We start from the raw sequence: 15,976 nt of genomic DNA, 5'->3' as shown, positions 1-15,976 counted from the left end.
AAAAAAAAATCCTAACCAATGAAGAAATAAGGAAAAAGAAATAACCACACAGTAAAATGGAATGAAAGTAAAAAGTCGTACAAATGAAAAAAACTATAAGATGAGAATCCATATATATAGAGAAAATTGTAAAAATATTTTTTTTAGTGCAGGACAGTACCAGTTTAATCATTTGATGACGAAAAAATATATACCTAATCTGCCTGAATTGCGTGACCTCATGCCACCCTCCCCAATCCCTTGGCGATCGATAATTTCAACCGTCGTCAAAACCAATAAAAATCTCTCTCTCTCTCTCTCTCTCTCTCTCTCTCTCTCTCTCTCTCTCTCTCTCTCTCTCTCTCTCTCTCTCACACACACACACACACATACACACAAACACACACACACACACACATTGATCTTTATATGAAAGATACCTATATGTCACAAAAACAAGATACTGTCATTTTCATCCTAAGAATCTTTTCCTCAGGAAATTGACATGAGCTATAAAAAAAAAAAAAAATCGACTATTGCAAAAAACCCTCCACTGTTCATATCTCCTGATCAAAAGACAAACTTTCACGTTCTTTATCATGTTTTTTTGTTTTTGAGCTCGTGTAATTTTTTTTCAAGAAAATGTATTTTCAGCCGCCCCCCATCCCACCACAACCTTCCCCTCCCTACTTCCTTTCTCCCTCCGAATTGGTGAGCCGCCAACAGGCATAGGCTCGCATTAGCCACTAGCTAACAGTCTAAGCAACATTTCTCCCACTCCTTCTGCCTTCACTTTTGATGTGAAAAAGGTAGTGAAATGCATGCAATGGGAAGGATAACATGTATGTGCTGACGCAAGATTGGGCACTAACGCCGCATCAGTAGGTCTTGTGTTACCGATGAAATAATATTTATGCACACAAACACATTGTGCAGCGACTTCGGCTACTCTCGTGAGGTCAGTCAGTCGCTCTCGTGAGGTCAGTCTGCTCAGACGTGCTAGAGACCTGTGGTAGTGTTGTGCTAGAGTGTTTTAGTGATCTGTGTTAGTGTGTTGTAGTGATCAGCGATAGTGCTGTGCTAGTAATCCGAGAAAGTGCTGTGCTAGTGTGTTGTGGTGACCCGTAGTGACCCGTGATAGTGCTGTGCTACCTTGTGTGAATTTGTGCGTAATGTCCCCACTGCAGGTATTGAAAAGGACTACCTTGAATTAAAGGAGGAACTTCTCGAACTGAAGCGGGAGGTACAAATTCTCAGGCAGGAGAAGGCACAAATGAGGGAATTGTTGGAGGAGATGTTGGAGGAGAAAGAGAAAAAGGCTGAAGGTTGGACACTAGTTAACAAGGATGCAACGAAGTTCACTCTTAAGAAGCAAACGGAAGTTAAGACCACTAATGCCTTCGACGCACTACGGGACGAATGTGCAGGGAAGGCAGAGAAGGACGGTGAGAGAACTTCCAGTACAGGTAAGTATAATCAGAACAAGAAAGGTAAGAAAAATGTTGCTGTTGTTGGAGACTCCCAGGTGAGATATCTGAACAGGGCCATGTATACTCCACTCGCTAAACATGTGTGTCTTCCAGGGGCCAGGGTGGCTAATCTGATAGAAAAATTTTCAAATATCGTGGAGGATGGTGGTGACAAGCCCGCTGTGTGCCTCAGTGTAGGAGGCAATGATATTAGTAGCCGTAAGAGTGAGGTACTGTGGCAAAGGTACAAGGTGATGTTAGAAAAGGTTAGGGAGAGGGGAGGAACCCCTGTAGTGCTTGGTATTTTACCCAGGTGGCGGGTGGGAAGAGAGTGGTTGAGTAGGGCAATAGGGTTTAATTGCCGCCTTGAAAGGTATTGCAAAGATAATGCAATACCTTTCATAGACAGCTGGGACCGGTTTTATGGACAGAGTGCCTTGTATAGTTGCGATGGGACTCATCTTAGCAGGCAGGGAGTTACTGTTTTAGCTGGAATGATAGATAGGGAGTTGGAGGGATTTTTTCGAGGTTGAGAAGTAGGTGTACAGGAAGTTGCAGCAACTACACTCAGAAATCATTATTACCATGTTTGGATAGATGCATAAATACTTGCAAAATTAAGAACAAAAGTTCAACCATTAGTGTAGATACATCCACTCAGGCACCTCAAATTGAGCAGGCGATGATAGATGATAGAACAAGCGATGATAGAAGGGCGATAAACGATAGTACAAAAAAATGTTATATTAGTAAAGTAAAGAGTTTCCCAGTTAGTAACAAAATAAATAACAGTAAATGCCAGGGTAAAGGCATAACTACTAGTAATAATCTGAAAGTGTACTACACAAACAGCCGGAGTTTATGTAATAAAATGGATGAATGTGAGGGCTTTAATTTGTACAGAGATAATAGACATTGCTGTTATTAGTGAAACTTGGATGAATACGGACACACGAGAATTTTTAGCAGAATATCAGATAAAAGGCTATAATATTTTTATGTCAAACCGTCAGGGAAGAAAGGGGGGAGGGGTAGCTATTTATGGAAAGGATTCATTAAACTGTTACAATAAAGCAGACATTAAAGTAAATAGGGACACAGAAAGTGTCTGCGTCGAAATTAGTAACAATAGGGAGAAATTAGTCTTAGAAGCAATTTACAGATCTCCTAAATTAAGTAGAGCTGATAGTAAATACCTTTGGGAGGAAATTAGGAAAGCATCAGAGTCCAGCTTAGTAATAATAGTAGGGGACCTTAATCTACCAAGGATAGATTGGAGAAATCAGACAGGGTGTGCAGAGTCAGAGGAATTTCTAGAGGTAGTACAAGATAATTTTCTTTATCAGTATATCAGGGAGCCCACCAGAGGTAATAATATACTAGATTTGGTTTTAGCTAATAAAGAAAATATCATTAGTGATATAGAGATTGGTGGACGACTTGGAAATAGCGATCATGAAGAAATTAAGTTCAAATTTATTTGGGATGTCTGTTCCACTGAAAATACTTCCACCGTTCCTAATTTTCGTCTAGGAGATTTCGATGGCTTAAGAGCTTATTTTCGAACGGTATTCCACAGGGAGATTAGCTATTTGAGGGAATGTCAGGTCAGTGGGGAACCCCAGGTCATAGGTGTGAGGCAGGAAACACGTGGGAATGTCCGATAGGTGTCTGTGAGGGGGGAGGTGGTAGATAGGAATGTAGTCCAGGTGACGGAAATTCACTCAGCTCCAATACCAAAGAGACGTTCGACCAGTGAGAAGTATAACGAGTTAATAAATATAATACACGGAGGCCAAGATAGATATATCCTTTCAAAACCGTTTAGAACGAATAATTCAGAACCAAGATGGTTAAACAACTGATTAAAATCTCTCATAGACCAAAGGAAAGGAATATATAGAAAAATAAAACGTGGAAAGGAACACTTACGTAACCGATACACGATTTTAAATAGAGAAGTAAAGAAGGAGACAAGAAAAACAAAGAGAAATTGTGAAATTAAGGTTGCAAGTGAATCAAAAGAAAACCCCAAATGTACCGAATGTACTGAACGAAAAATAAACATAGGACAGGACCACTCAGAACATAGTCAGGTGACATTACCATTGAAGATAAAGAAATGTGCTCCATCCTAAATAATTATTTCATATCAGTATTCACCAAGGAAAATCTAGACCTGGTCCCTCAAGCAGCAAATATTTACGATGAGAATACGGAAAATATTCTTAGTAAAATAACCATTAGTAAGGAGGACGTATTGAAAGAAATTAATAAGTTAAAACCTCAAAAATCGCCAGGTCAGGACGATATATATGCAAAAATTATAAAAGAAACCAAAGAAGAATTATGTCAGCCACTTTTAACATTATTTAATGGCTCTTTAAGTTCAGGTGAAGTTCCCGAGGCGTGGAAGACCGCAAACGTAGTGCCCATCTTTAAAAAGGGTGATAAATCAGCTGCGTCGAATTATCGTCCGATAAGTCTAACGTCAATAGTAAGAAAAATGTTAGAGTCAATTTTGGCAAATAAGATTAGAGAACACTTAGAAAGATTTAATCTTATAAACGAAAGTCAGAACAGATTCAGGCAAGGACGATCCTGCCTCACAAACTGTTGTCATTCTACTCGGAGGTCTATGAGGCAGTAGATAGCGATAAAGCTTACGATGTTATTTATCTGGACTTTAGTAAAGCCTTTGATAGGGTCCCACACGAAAGGTTATTTAGAAAGGTTCGAGCACACGGTATAGACGGCGATATCTTAAAATGGATAGAATCCTGGCTGAAAGGACGAAAGCAGAGAGTATTAATAAATGGAACTAAGTCGGACTGGGGATTAGTAACTTGCGGTGTACCACATGGTTCAGTACTCGGTCCCTTATTATTTATCATATATATAAATGATCTAGACTTAGGAGTCAATAGCAGCATCAGCAAATTTGCCGACGATACAAAAATAGGGCATATCATTAACTCGACTGACGATTGCCATAATTTACAAAAAGACCTCGATACCCCTGGGGGTAGGGGGGTTATTCAAGAATACTCCCCCAGTATCCCTGCTTGTCGTAAAAGGCGACTAAAAGGGTTGGAGGAAAACAACTAACTAAAAAAACAAACAATAAGCCTCGGACAAGGACTGACCAAACGATGACAACCCAGGACCGGACAAAGGACTTGGTAATGGGTACTTGGAATGTAAGAGGAGCGAATGATGAGGTGAAAGAGAGAGAGATTGTCCAGGTGCTTGAGGGTGCGAAAGTGGATGTATGTGGAATAACTGAAACAAAATGGAGAGGAGAAAGTGTGAGAGAATGGGAGTATGGATGGGGTATACTCGTATGTGCAGGAGTAGGTGAGAATGAGAGGGCGAAGGAAGGAGTATGTATAGTTGTGAGTAAAAGATGGAAGAAGAGCATAAGACAGTATGGATCAGTTGGGTCAAGGATTGTGTGGGTAAAGTTGAAAGTTGGAATACAAATGTGGGCGATTGTGTGTGTGTCTGCGCCAACGCAAGATCGTGCTAGAAGAGTGAGAGAAGAGTTTTGGACAAATGTAGAAGTGTGCATGGAAAAGTTTGGAAGGAATGAGAGAGTGTTTTTGATCGGTGATATGAATGGTAAAGTTGAGAATGCAAAGGTGGATGGAATAGTTGGTGAGTGGGGTGTGCCTGCTGAGATAGATGAGAATGGAAGTGCGTTAGTGGACATTTGTGCTGGGAGGGGGTTGTTGGTAGCCAATACCCTCTTCAGGCATAAAATGATCCACAGGTATACATGGCGAGTGATGAGAAGGGTGGGTGGTGAACTGAATGAAAGGAAGGCAATGATTGATTATGTGTGTATGGATGAAAGGATGCGAAAATGTGTAATGGATGCAAGAGTTTATAGAGGTTGGGGGAGTGGACTTTCTGACCACTACTTGGTGGTGGCCAGAATCAAGGTCCAATTAGAATGGAGAAATAGAAGAAGGGAAAGACGAGAGGAAGGAGTAGTTGCAAGGAGAGTGGAAAGGTTACAAGAGGATGAGAAAAACTCAGAGTATAAGAGAGAAGTGGAGAAATGATTGGGCAAATATGAATTGGAGCAGATGGGAGACGTGGAAGGTGTGTGTAGGATATTTACAGAAGAAGTATGTGCAGCATGTGACGTGGTGTGTGGAAGGAAGACAAGACGGAGGGGGGTGCAAGGAACAGCATGGTGGACTGAAGAGGTGAAACAGGCTGTGGCACAAAAGAAGAAAGCATACAATGAATGGATGAGAAATAGGGGCGTGGAAGAAGTTGAGAGGCGGAAGAGAGAGTTATATGTAGAAAGAAAGAGAGAGGTGAAAAGATTAGTAAGAGAGAGTAAGAAGAGAGTGGGTGAGGAATTTGGAAGGAATTTGAGTGTAAAGTGGAGGGACTGTAAGAAAATGTTCTGGAAAGAGGTGAAAAGAGTAAGACAGGGTGGAAGTGAAGTTAGCAGGGGAGTGAAAGATAAAAATGGTAGATTACTAGTGGAGAAGGGAGAAAAAGTGAGCAGATGGAGAGAACACTTTAACCCCTTAACCGCAGGGCATCACTTTCGTGACGCTCGGCTACAATGGATCATACCGCGGGGCGTCACTTTTGTGATTCTGTGTTATTTTGAATTATCCCGGGCTCTCAAGTGGTGGCTTGTATCATCTATCAGTACTGCCAATGTCCAACACTAGTCAGCACTCCAAATCTCATCTGTACTCCCATCCACTGTTGACATTATAGCTATTTTACCCCCTTCGTGACTCCCCTCCCTACCTGCCCTCCATTACCCTCTCCTCTCACCTCTCACGCCGCGCTGCGCTACGGAAATTTCCCCCTTCTCTTTCCACAGATTTCATCCATTGAAATAAGCCCTATGCCCTATATTTTTACCCAATAATATATACCCCCCAAAAAAAGGTAAGTGATAGTGTTATACTCCATAAATTGGCTAATTATCACCTGACAACACCTCACGTGCATTCATTCGCTACATTACCACGGTAATTTCCCCTTTGATTTATGCCTTGTAATCGATGTCTGTAATAAAAATATATATCAGAAAGGAAGGGAGAATCCTAATTGACATTTACATTCACCTGGACTACCTATTTCTTTATTTATTGCCGAGATTTTCTACCTATAAAAAATTAGCATGTAAGTTAGCAGCAGTAAGCCTAAAGTGTCATTGTCAACCCTTCCCTTCTCAGATAATTTACCCCCTTCGTGACTCCCCTCCCTACCTGCCCTCCATTACCCTCTCCTCTCACCTCCCACGCCGTGCTGTGCTACGGAAATTTCCCCTTTTCTTTTTCCACAGATTTCATCCATTGAAATAAGCCCTATGCCCTATATTTTTACCCAATAATATATACCAAAAAAAAAACAGGTAAGTAATAGTGTTATTATCCAGAAATTGCCTAATTATCACCTGACAAAACCTCACGTGCATTCATTCGCTACATTACCACGGTAATTTCCCCTTTGATTTATGCCTTGTAAACGATGTCTGTAATAAAAATATATATCAGAAAGGAAGGGAGATTCCTAAATGACATTTACATTCACCTGGAACTACCTATTTCTTTATTTATTGCCGAGATTTTCTACCTATAAAAAATTAGCCTGTAAGTTAGCAGCAGTCAGCCTAAAGTGTCATTGTCAACCCTTCCCTTCTCAGATAAGCCGCGGCATTTAGTTCCTTGTCCTCCACTGCAGAGACAACATGTCGCACTCGCGCCCCGCCATTCCTGCCGCTTCTGCGCCCATTGCAAAGGGCCCCGTGACCTCTACGCCCAAGAAAAGTGTTGAGGCAAGCAGGAAAGGCCTCAGTGACTCTGCAGTGGCATGAGAACTTGCTGAATTGTCCATGATAATAATGGACAGCGATTTTGACAATTCCGGTGAATCGTGTGATGAGCCGGGTGAAGTTATCGCGCCAGAAACAGCGACAACAAGTGCTCCTACCAGTGAATCAGTGTCTAGCTCCAAGGGAAAGGAGCCTTTAGTGCAGGAAGGACAAGAATTTGGGAAGGGAGTGAAAAGGCGGCGTGTTAGCCCCAGAACAATGTCCCCACGTGACCCAGCCCGCCATGAGTCACGAGAGCATTCACCTCCCCGTTCCCCAAGCCCTGCTTTACTCATCTCGTCATCATCGTCGGCTGAGTTATCTCCGGAGTCTTCGTCGTCGGAGTCACCACCAGCATCAACAGTGAAGGCCGGCCGTAGAGGTAGAGGTAGATCTAAGAGAGTGAAAAGTAGTGTAGCTAGTAGGGTAAGGGCTGCTAGTGCTGTACGGCAACCTAGGGTCAGTGCGAGTGACCTTGACAGAGATAAGCCTCCCTCTCAGCCAACCTCCACCACCACCACCACCACCATCCCTCCACCGCCACGCCAGGGAATCCTGGACGCCTTCGCGTGGACGGAAGGGTCAGATTTTGTCCCCAAAAACCTGGTTTTCGATGAGAGCTCGTCAGGAGTTCAGCCTGCCTTCACTATGGACGAAAATGCTGAGTGTGTCGACTACCTTTTGGCCTTCCTAGATGACGAAGTCATGCAGCACATATGTGATGAGACCAACAGGTTCGAATCACAACGTGCTGCTAGTGGTACAGGTGCAGCCAAGATGCAACAGTGGACCATGCTGGGAGTGCAGGAGCTGTATGTGTTCTTTACCCTCATGCTTCTTATGCCACACTCCAAGAAGCATGAGTTGGAAGAATACTGGTCCATGGATCCCTTACTACCCTCACCGACCTTCAACAAGTACATGGCCAGAGATCGCTTCTGGAACATCATGGGAAACCTGCACATTGCCGATAATGATGTACCTTCCCAAACCGACCCACTCTGGAAGATCCGGGAGATTCTGAACAGAATGAAGGATAAGTTCATGTCATTCTTCCACCCATTTCAGAAGGTTGTCATTGATGAGTCCTTGGTTCTGTTCAGAGGACGTCTTCGGTTTGTCCAGTACATTCCAAGCAAACACCATCGCTTTGGAATTAGGTTCTTTGTACTGTGCGACTGTAAGACGGGGCACATCCTTGACTTCGTCATATATTCAGCCAGCACTGTCGATCTCGATAAAACACACCCCCTTGGCTTCTCAGGCTGTGTAGTGAAAGTGCTCCTAGAAAAGTATTTTGGTGGGAATCATGTGCTGTATACAGACAACTACTATACAGCACCGAAACTTGCCAAATACCTTTCTGAGCATGGCATTGGCTCCTGCGGCACTGTGAAAAGTAATCGTGCCCACTTCCCCAAATTCCCAGAGGCGGGAACCTCGCAGTGAGGAGACGTGCACCTACGCAAGTGTAAGAAGATGCTGGCAATACGGTGGCATGACAAGAGGGTCGTGCACATGCTCACCACCGTACATAAGGGGGAGATGAGAGACAGTGGGAAAGTCGACCGTAGGACAGGCGAACCTGTGATGAAACCCGATGCTGTGTTGGACTATAATATCAACATGCGGCTGGTGGACAAGTCCAACATGATGATTGGTGAGATCGACTGCCTCAGGAAGAATACTAGGTGGTACAGGAAAGTTTTTCTGCATCTCATAGATATGACGATGCTGAACGCCTTCATCCTGTACAAGATGAAGGTAAAGCCACCCAAGTCCTTCTCCCTGAGGTTGTTTGCCAGGACTTGTGTCCAGCAGCTGCCGGAAAAATATGGTAAAGTGCAAGCAGCAACTCCAAGGCGCCATCCAGTTACACTTCCCGACCGACTTGAGCAGAGGGCGTATATGGATCGGCACAGACTTGAGCTAATGCCTGCCACAGGGAAAAGGAAGGCTGCGATTCGCAGGTGTCAGGTATGTGCGCATACCACACGCCGCACACCTGAACATAAACGCACCTCTTGGCAGTGCGCTGAATGCCAGGTTCCCCTCTGTGTAACCTGTTTCTTCGATTATCACAGCCAGAAGCAGTTCTAACAGTGCAAGTGTGGAAGCAGAATTATTTGGAAATAATGTGTAAATAATGTGTAAATAGCAGGTGAAAGCAATGGATGTTCAGTTCATATGATTGAACAGTGTATTATAGTTTTATCTTACTGAAAGTGACAGTGAATAACATATTGTAAGTAAAATAGAAGGTAAATATTGAAAATTGAATAGAAATATGTAAATAGTAATGTAAGTAATTAGTAATATAAGAATATGAGTACAACTAATTTATGTTATAACAGTGAGAGTGAATCCGTGGCTCTCTACATATTTTACTGACTGAAAAATTGAATGACTTCAGTGACAATAAAATAATACGACTGAAGGAAACTTATGGAGAAAGACTCCAGATATATATAAGTTTGATATAGTAATAGAAATATAAAGTGTGAGGGGTTTTATGAATAATAAATGACAGAGTGTCTAGAGCGAACTAGCGCAAGTGCAGCGATCAGACGCGCTCGTAATTTCCATTGCTTTCACACTTTTTTTTTTAGTATGGATCCCAAACTACTTGAAAATGGTAGAATAGTGTTTATAGTGTTTGTATCTGGCTGTGGTAATCATATAACGGGTTGTCGGGAAGTGTAAAGTGGAGACTTAGTTACCCTACTTCAGAGGTCTCCACAAGTCCTACGGAAACTGACGAAGGCTCAACAATCATTCCAGGAGAAAGCTGAAGGTATGTGCAATAAGCATATATAATTTTATTATTCTAGGACTAATAACTGATTTTTAGCAAATATTTTTTGAGAGTCTGTCGGAGCCCAAATAACCCCGCGGGACACGCAAGTCATTGGTAAACAAGCCCACGGTGTAGGGGTTAAGGAATTGTTGAACGTAGAGGATGGAAGTAATGCGAGTATAAGTGGCTGGGGAATGGCTGCGAGAAGGAGGGAGGTGAGAAGACAGGAAGAAATCAGTAGGATAGAAGTTGTGGAAGCAATGAAGAAAGTTAAATCGGGGAAAGCCCCAGGAATTGATGGAGTGTGTGGTGAAATGCTGAAGCATGAGGGAGAGATAGTAGTAGAATGGATGTGGAAGATGTGCAGATTAGCCTGGGAGGAAGGTAGAGTCCCGGAGGATTAGAAGTCAGGTATAATTATTCCCTTGTACAAAGGAAAAGGGGAAAAAGAAGTGTGTGGTAATCATAGGGGCATTTGTCTTCTTAGTATAATAGGAAAAGTGTATGGTAGGATACTTATTGACAGAGTTAGAGAAAGAACAGAGAAATTAGTTGGAGAAGAACAGGGAGGCTTTAGGAAGGGAAGAGGTTGTGTAGATCAGATATTCATTCTTAGATCTTTGGTGGAAAAGTTTCTAGAGAAGGGAAAGAAGTTGTATGCAGCTTTCATGGATTTGGAGAAAGCATATGACAGGGTGGATAGACAAGGATTGTGGAAAGTGTTAAGAATATATGGAGTAGATGGGAAGTTATTGATTGCTGTGAAGAGTATGTACGATAGTGCGAAGGCTGCAGTGCGTGTGGATGGTGAACTAAGTGAATTTTTCTCTTTGAAAGTTGGGTTGAAACAGGGATGTGTCATGTCTTCATGGTTGTTCAATCTGTACATGGATGGGGTAATAAAAGAGGTACATGGTAGGGTAGTGGATGTTGGAGTGTCCCTGGTGAGAGAGGATAGTGTTTGGAAACTCCCTGTATTGTTGTTTGCAGATGATACTGTGTTGTTGAGTGAAGACGAAGGGGAGCTGCAAGGCTTGGTGGATGAGTTTGGGAGAGTGTGTAAGAAACGGAATCTGAAGGTGAATGTAGGGAAGAGTAAAGTGATGGTCTTTGAGAGAGGTGAAGTCAGTGAATGTACAGTGAGGTTGGATGGTGAGGAATTGGAAAATGTGAGTGCGTTTAAGTACTTGGGTAGTGTAATGAGTAAGGATGGAGGTTTGGAGGGTGAAGTGCTTGAAAGGGTGCAGCAGGGAAGAAAGGTTGCTGGTTCTTTGAAAGCAGTGATAAGAAACAGGGAAGTGAGCATGGAAGTGAAAAAGTTACTACATGACAGTATTGTGATACCAACTCTAACGTACAGAAGTGAAGCCTGGACGTTGTTGGAAGGACACAAGTCAAGAGTGAGAGCAGTGGAAATGAGTTATCTAAGAGGAGCCTGTGGAGTCACATGGAGAGATAGGCTGACGAATGAGGATATAAAGGAACGTTGTGGTGTTGATGTGGATGTGATAGAGAGCGTTATGAGGAACACGCTGAGGTGGTTTGGCCATGTGGAGAGGATGGAGGGTGAAAGACTGACGAAGAGAGTGTATGTGAGTGAGGTGGAGGGGGGAAGAGGGAGGGGGAGGCCGAGGATGAGATGGAGGGATGGGGTAGAGAGGTATATAAGAGAGGGGGGTGTGAGTTGGGAGCAGGGCAGTGAAATGGCGGGGGACAGGGCGCCTTGGAGGCGATTTGTTCGTGGCCACCCCAAACGGGATTGAGGCGTCTGGCAATAGATAGATAGATAGATAGACCTCGATACATTGTCCAAATGGTCTAAAACTTGGCAAATGGAATTTAACATTGAAAAATGTAAAGTACTTAAAGTAGGCAAGACCATTGGAGATACTAAATACAGCTTAGATAACAAAAATTAGCAAATCGGAATGCGAGAGAGATCTAGGAGTTATGATTAGTAACGACCTTAAACCAAGGCAACAGTGTATTTATGCGAGAAATAAAGCAAATAGGGTCCTAGGATTTATTTTGAGAAGCGTGAGCAATAGATCATCTAAAGTAATACTGAAACTTTATCTAGCATTAGTAAGGCCACATTTAGACTACACAGTACAATTTTCGTGTCCTTACTATAGAATGGATATTAATTCGTTAGAAAATGTACAGAGAAGAATGACAAAAATGATACATGACGTCCGGAACCTGTCATATGAAGACAGACTGAAAAGACTAAGTCTGCATTCACTAGAGAGGCGTAGAGTAAGGGGAGACTTAATTGAGGTGTTTAAGTGGATGAAGGGTATAAATAAGGGAGATATCAGCAAGGTACTTAACCCCTTAACCGCGGGGCGTCACTTTTGTGACCCTTCGGAGCAAGGGATCATACCGTGGGGCGTCGCTTTTGTGATTCTGTGTTATTTTGAATTCACCCGGGCTTCCAAGTGGGGGCTTGTATCATCTATCAGTACTGCCAATGTCCAACACTAGTCAGCACTCCTAATCTCATCTGTACTCCCATCCATTGTTGACAGTTTAGCCATTTCTCCCCATTCTTGACTCTCCTCCCTACCCCCCCTCCATTACCCTATCCTCTCGCCTGCCCGGCCGTGCTACGCTAAGTAAATCTTCCCTGGAATTTTTCACTGATTTCATCCATTGAAATAAGCCCTATGCCCTATTCTTATACCCAATAATATATACAAGAAAGAAATAAGGTAAGTGAGAGTGCCATACACCTGGAAGTGGCTAATTATCACCTGACAACACCTCACGTGCACTCGTTCGCTAATTTTCGCTGTTTTTTTCCCCTTGAAATATGCCATATAATCTATTTTCGTAATAAATATACATATAAGTAGGGAAGGGAGAAGCCTAAGTGATATTTACATTCACCTGGAACTACCTAATTTATAATGTATTGTCTAGATTTCCTGCCAATCATTTCAGTGAAATACATAGCTGTTTCAAGAGCTATGTTGATAGTGCTGAATATCCCCTAAGTAGGCCTCAACCCGGGCCGGCCCTCCTTTATCAGTTCTCTCTCATCTTCCGAAGAGGAGGTACACGTCAGTTCCTCTTGCTGACTTCAGGGCCTTTTTCTCCCCCATGCAAAGGGCCCTGTGACCTTTACCCCCTACTATGGTCAGACTCAAATATGAAGTCCGTTTGGGTGGGGCCCGAGAGGGGATTTCCCTCTCTACAGCTCTGCCGCATCAACCCCAGTACCTATCTCTCTCTGTCATATGTCAGCTATTTACTATTTGAAATTGTATATTAAATATTCTGTACTTATTAAATATATTAAATAAGGCTATATAGTGCTATGAATGTGTCACTTTTTAGGATAATAGCAATGATTTGTATAAATTCCACACCACGCGACAACGTCACTTTCCGACGGTGCCAGAGGTCAAGGACACCCACCTCAGACTACAGGTGACCGGTCAGTCGGTCACTTCCTCCCAGATCCCCACCCACGATGGCAGCTACTCCGACTCGCTCTCGTGTGCTCCACAGTCGGGAGAAAGAACTTATTTACAATGTGAACAAGTATTTTCTAGAAGAAAGATCAGAGAGAGGACTTATGCCTACTGGGGAAACCTCAATAAAAAAAAAAAAAGCCAAGATTTTTACCTCAGTGGTGGTGTGGAAAAAAGGTCGAAACACTATTGAAGAAAACACAACTTATAAATATATAAAAAACTTTCTCAATCAACTGAGAGAGAGAGAGAGAGAGAGAGAGAGGAGGTTTGGCAGAGCTGTAGAGAGGGAAATCCCCGCGCAGGCCCCACCCAAACGGACTTCATATTTGAGTCTGACCATAAACCTCGTGTGGAAAGAGGTAAAGGGCTGACAATTGATAAAAGAGTGACTACGATCTTTCTATTGAGTAAAACAGTGCAAGTGGAATCGTAAATAATGTGTAAATAATGTGTAAACAGCAAGTGAAAGTAATGAATGTAAATATACGTGAACAGTGGAAAATAGTTTTATAAGTTACTTCAAGTGACAGTGCATAACACAGTGTAAATAAAATAGAAATGTAAATAACGTAAATAAAATAGAGAACGTAAATAGAAATGTAAATGAGTAGTATTATAAGAATACGAGTATATACCCTAGGAGTAATGAAAGTGAAAGTTTCACTCTAGCATGTCTGAATACTATGAGTTATGAGAGTGAAGATGAAAGTGACATTCACTCTCAATGCTATTATACAGGACGAGAAAGTGAATGCTACGTATTTTACTGAAAGAAATTGAATCCCTACAGTGACAATAAACTAATACTACTGAAGGAAACTTATGGATAAAGACTGTAGATATATATAAGTGTTATATAGTAATAGAAATATAAAGTGTGAGGGGTTTTATGAATAATAAATGACAGAGTACCAAGAGCGAACTAGCGCAAGTGCGGCGGTCAGACGCGCTCATAATTTTCATTGCTTTCACAGTGGATTTTTTTTTGGAGTATGGATCCCAAACTACTTGAGAACCATAGAGTAGTGTTTATAGTGTTAATATCTGACTGTGGTAATCATATTACGGGTTGTCGGGAAGTGCAAAGTGGAGACTTCGTTACCCAACTTCAGAGGTCTCCACAAGTCCTACGGTAACTGACGAAGGCTCAACAAACATTCCAGGAGAAAGCTGAAGGTATGTGCCATAAGCATATATAATTTTAATATTCTAGGACTAATAACTGATTTTTGGCAAATATTTTTTGAGAGTCTGTCGGAGCTCGAATAACCCCGCGGCACACGCAAAACATCGGTAAACATGCCCGCGGTGTAGGGGCTAAAGTGAGCATACAGGATAGAACTAGAAATAATGGTTTCAAACTAGAAAAATTCCGTTTCAGTAAGGAAATAGGTAGAAATTGGTTTGGTAATAGAGTAGTAGACGAATGGAATAAGCTACCTAGTAAAGTAGTTGCTGCCTCTTCCAATAAGAGTTTCAAGCATAGGCTAGATAAGCATATGACTAATAAGGGACAGATATAGAAAAAAGGTTACACTATGATAGTCTTTATTCTCCTTTCACACTTTCCTGTAAAATGTCCACGCCAGTTTTCCTATACTGTGTGGTGTTCTTTCTGACTTTTTCCTGCAGGCTTCGGCTGGAGGGTTTGGAGGGCGGGGGAGAGAGTTCTTCTTTACTATTCTTATCTCATTCTGGTAGTTCAATTACTCTTCTAGGAGCTGCCTAGCATGGGCCAATCAGCCTACTGCAGTTATCCTCTCTTCTTATGTTTTTATGTTCTTATGTTATAACCAATACTAATTCATAATTTTTCCTTTTCAGGTTACACTGTGATAGTCTCTATTTTTCTTTCACACTTTCCTGTAAAATGTCCACGCCAGTTTTTCTATACGGCGTGGTGTTCTTTCAGACTTTTTCCTGCCGGCTTCGACTGGAGGGTTTGGAGGGAGGGGGAGAGCCTTCTTCTTTGCTATTCTTATCTCATTCTAGTAGTTCAGTTACTCTTCTAGGAGCTGCCTAGCATGGGCCAACCGGCCTACTGCAGTTATCCTCTCTTCTTATGTTCTTATGTAGTGATTTTGTACACAAAAACTTGCACACCTCGCTCTCCACACACACACACACACACACAAAATCTTAACCTTATGTAGAATACACTGCTCGTCGTATAAAATAAAGAACGCAGTGTTGATAACACACACCTGGACAGGTGTGGTTGAATGGTCAAGGACAGGATAGGTCGCAGGTAGGGCAAATATTTGTGATCAGTGTTTAGGACAAAGAGAAAGCAAGGGAAGGAGAATGGAGTGTCACTTACTATGTTATTATAATGTTTACATGCAAGAAGACTTTAGCTAAAGAATCACATAGGTAGCAAATCCTGAACATGAAAAGG

The sequence above is a fragment of the Coenobita brevimanus genome, chromosome 14 (assembly GCF_032717465.1).
Source record: "Coenobita brevimanus isolate Jiangsu-jjx chromosome 14, ASM3271746v2, whole genome shotgun sequence".
NCBI classification, from domain to species: Eukaryota; Metazoa; Arthropoda; class Malacostraca; order Decapoda; family Coenobitidae; genus Coenobita; species Coenobita brevimanus.
Note: the sequence above shows the minus strand (reverse complement) of the source record.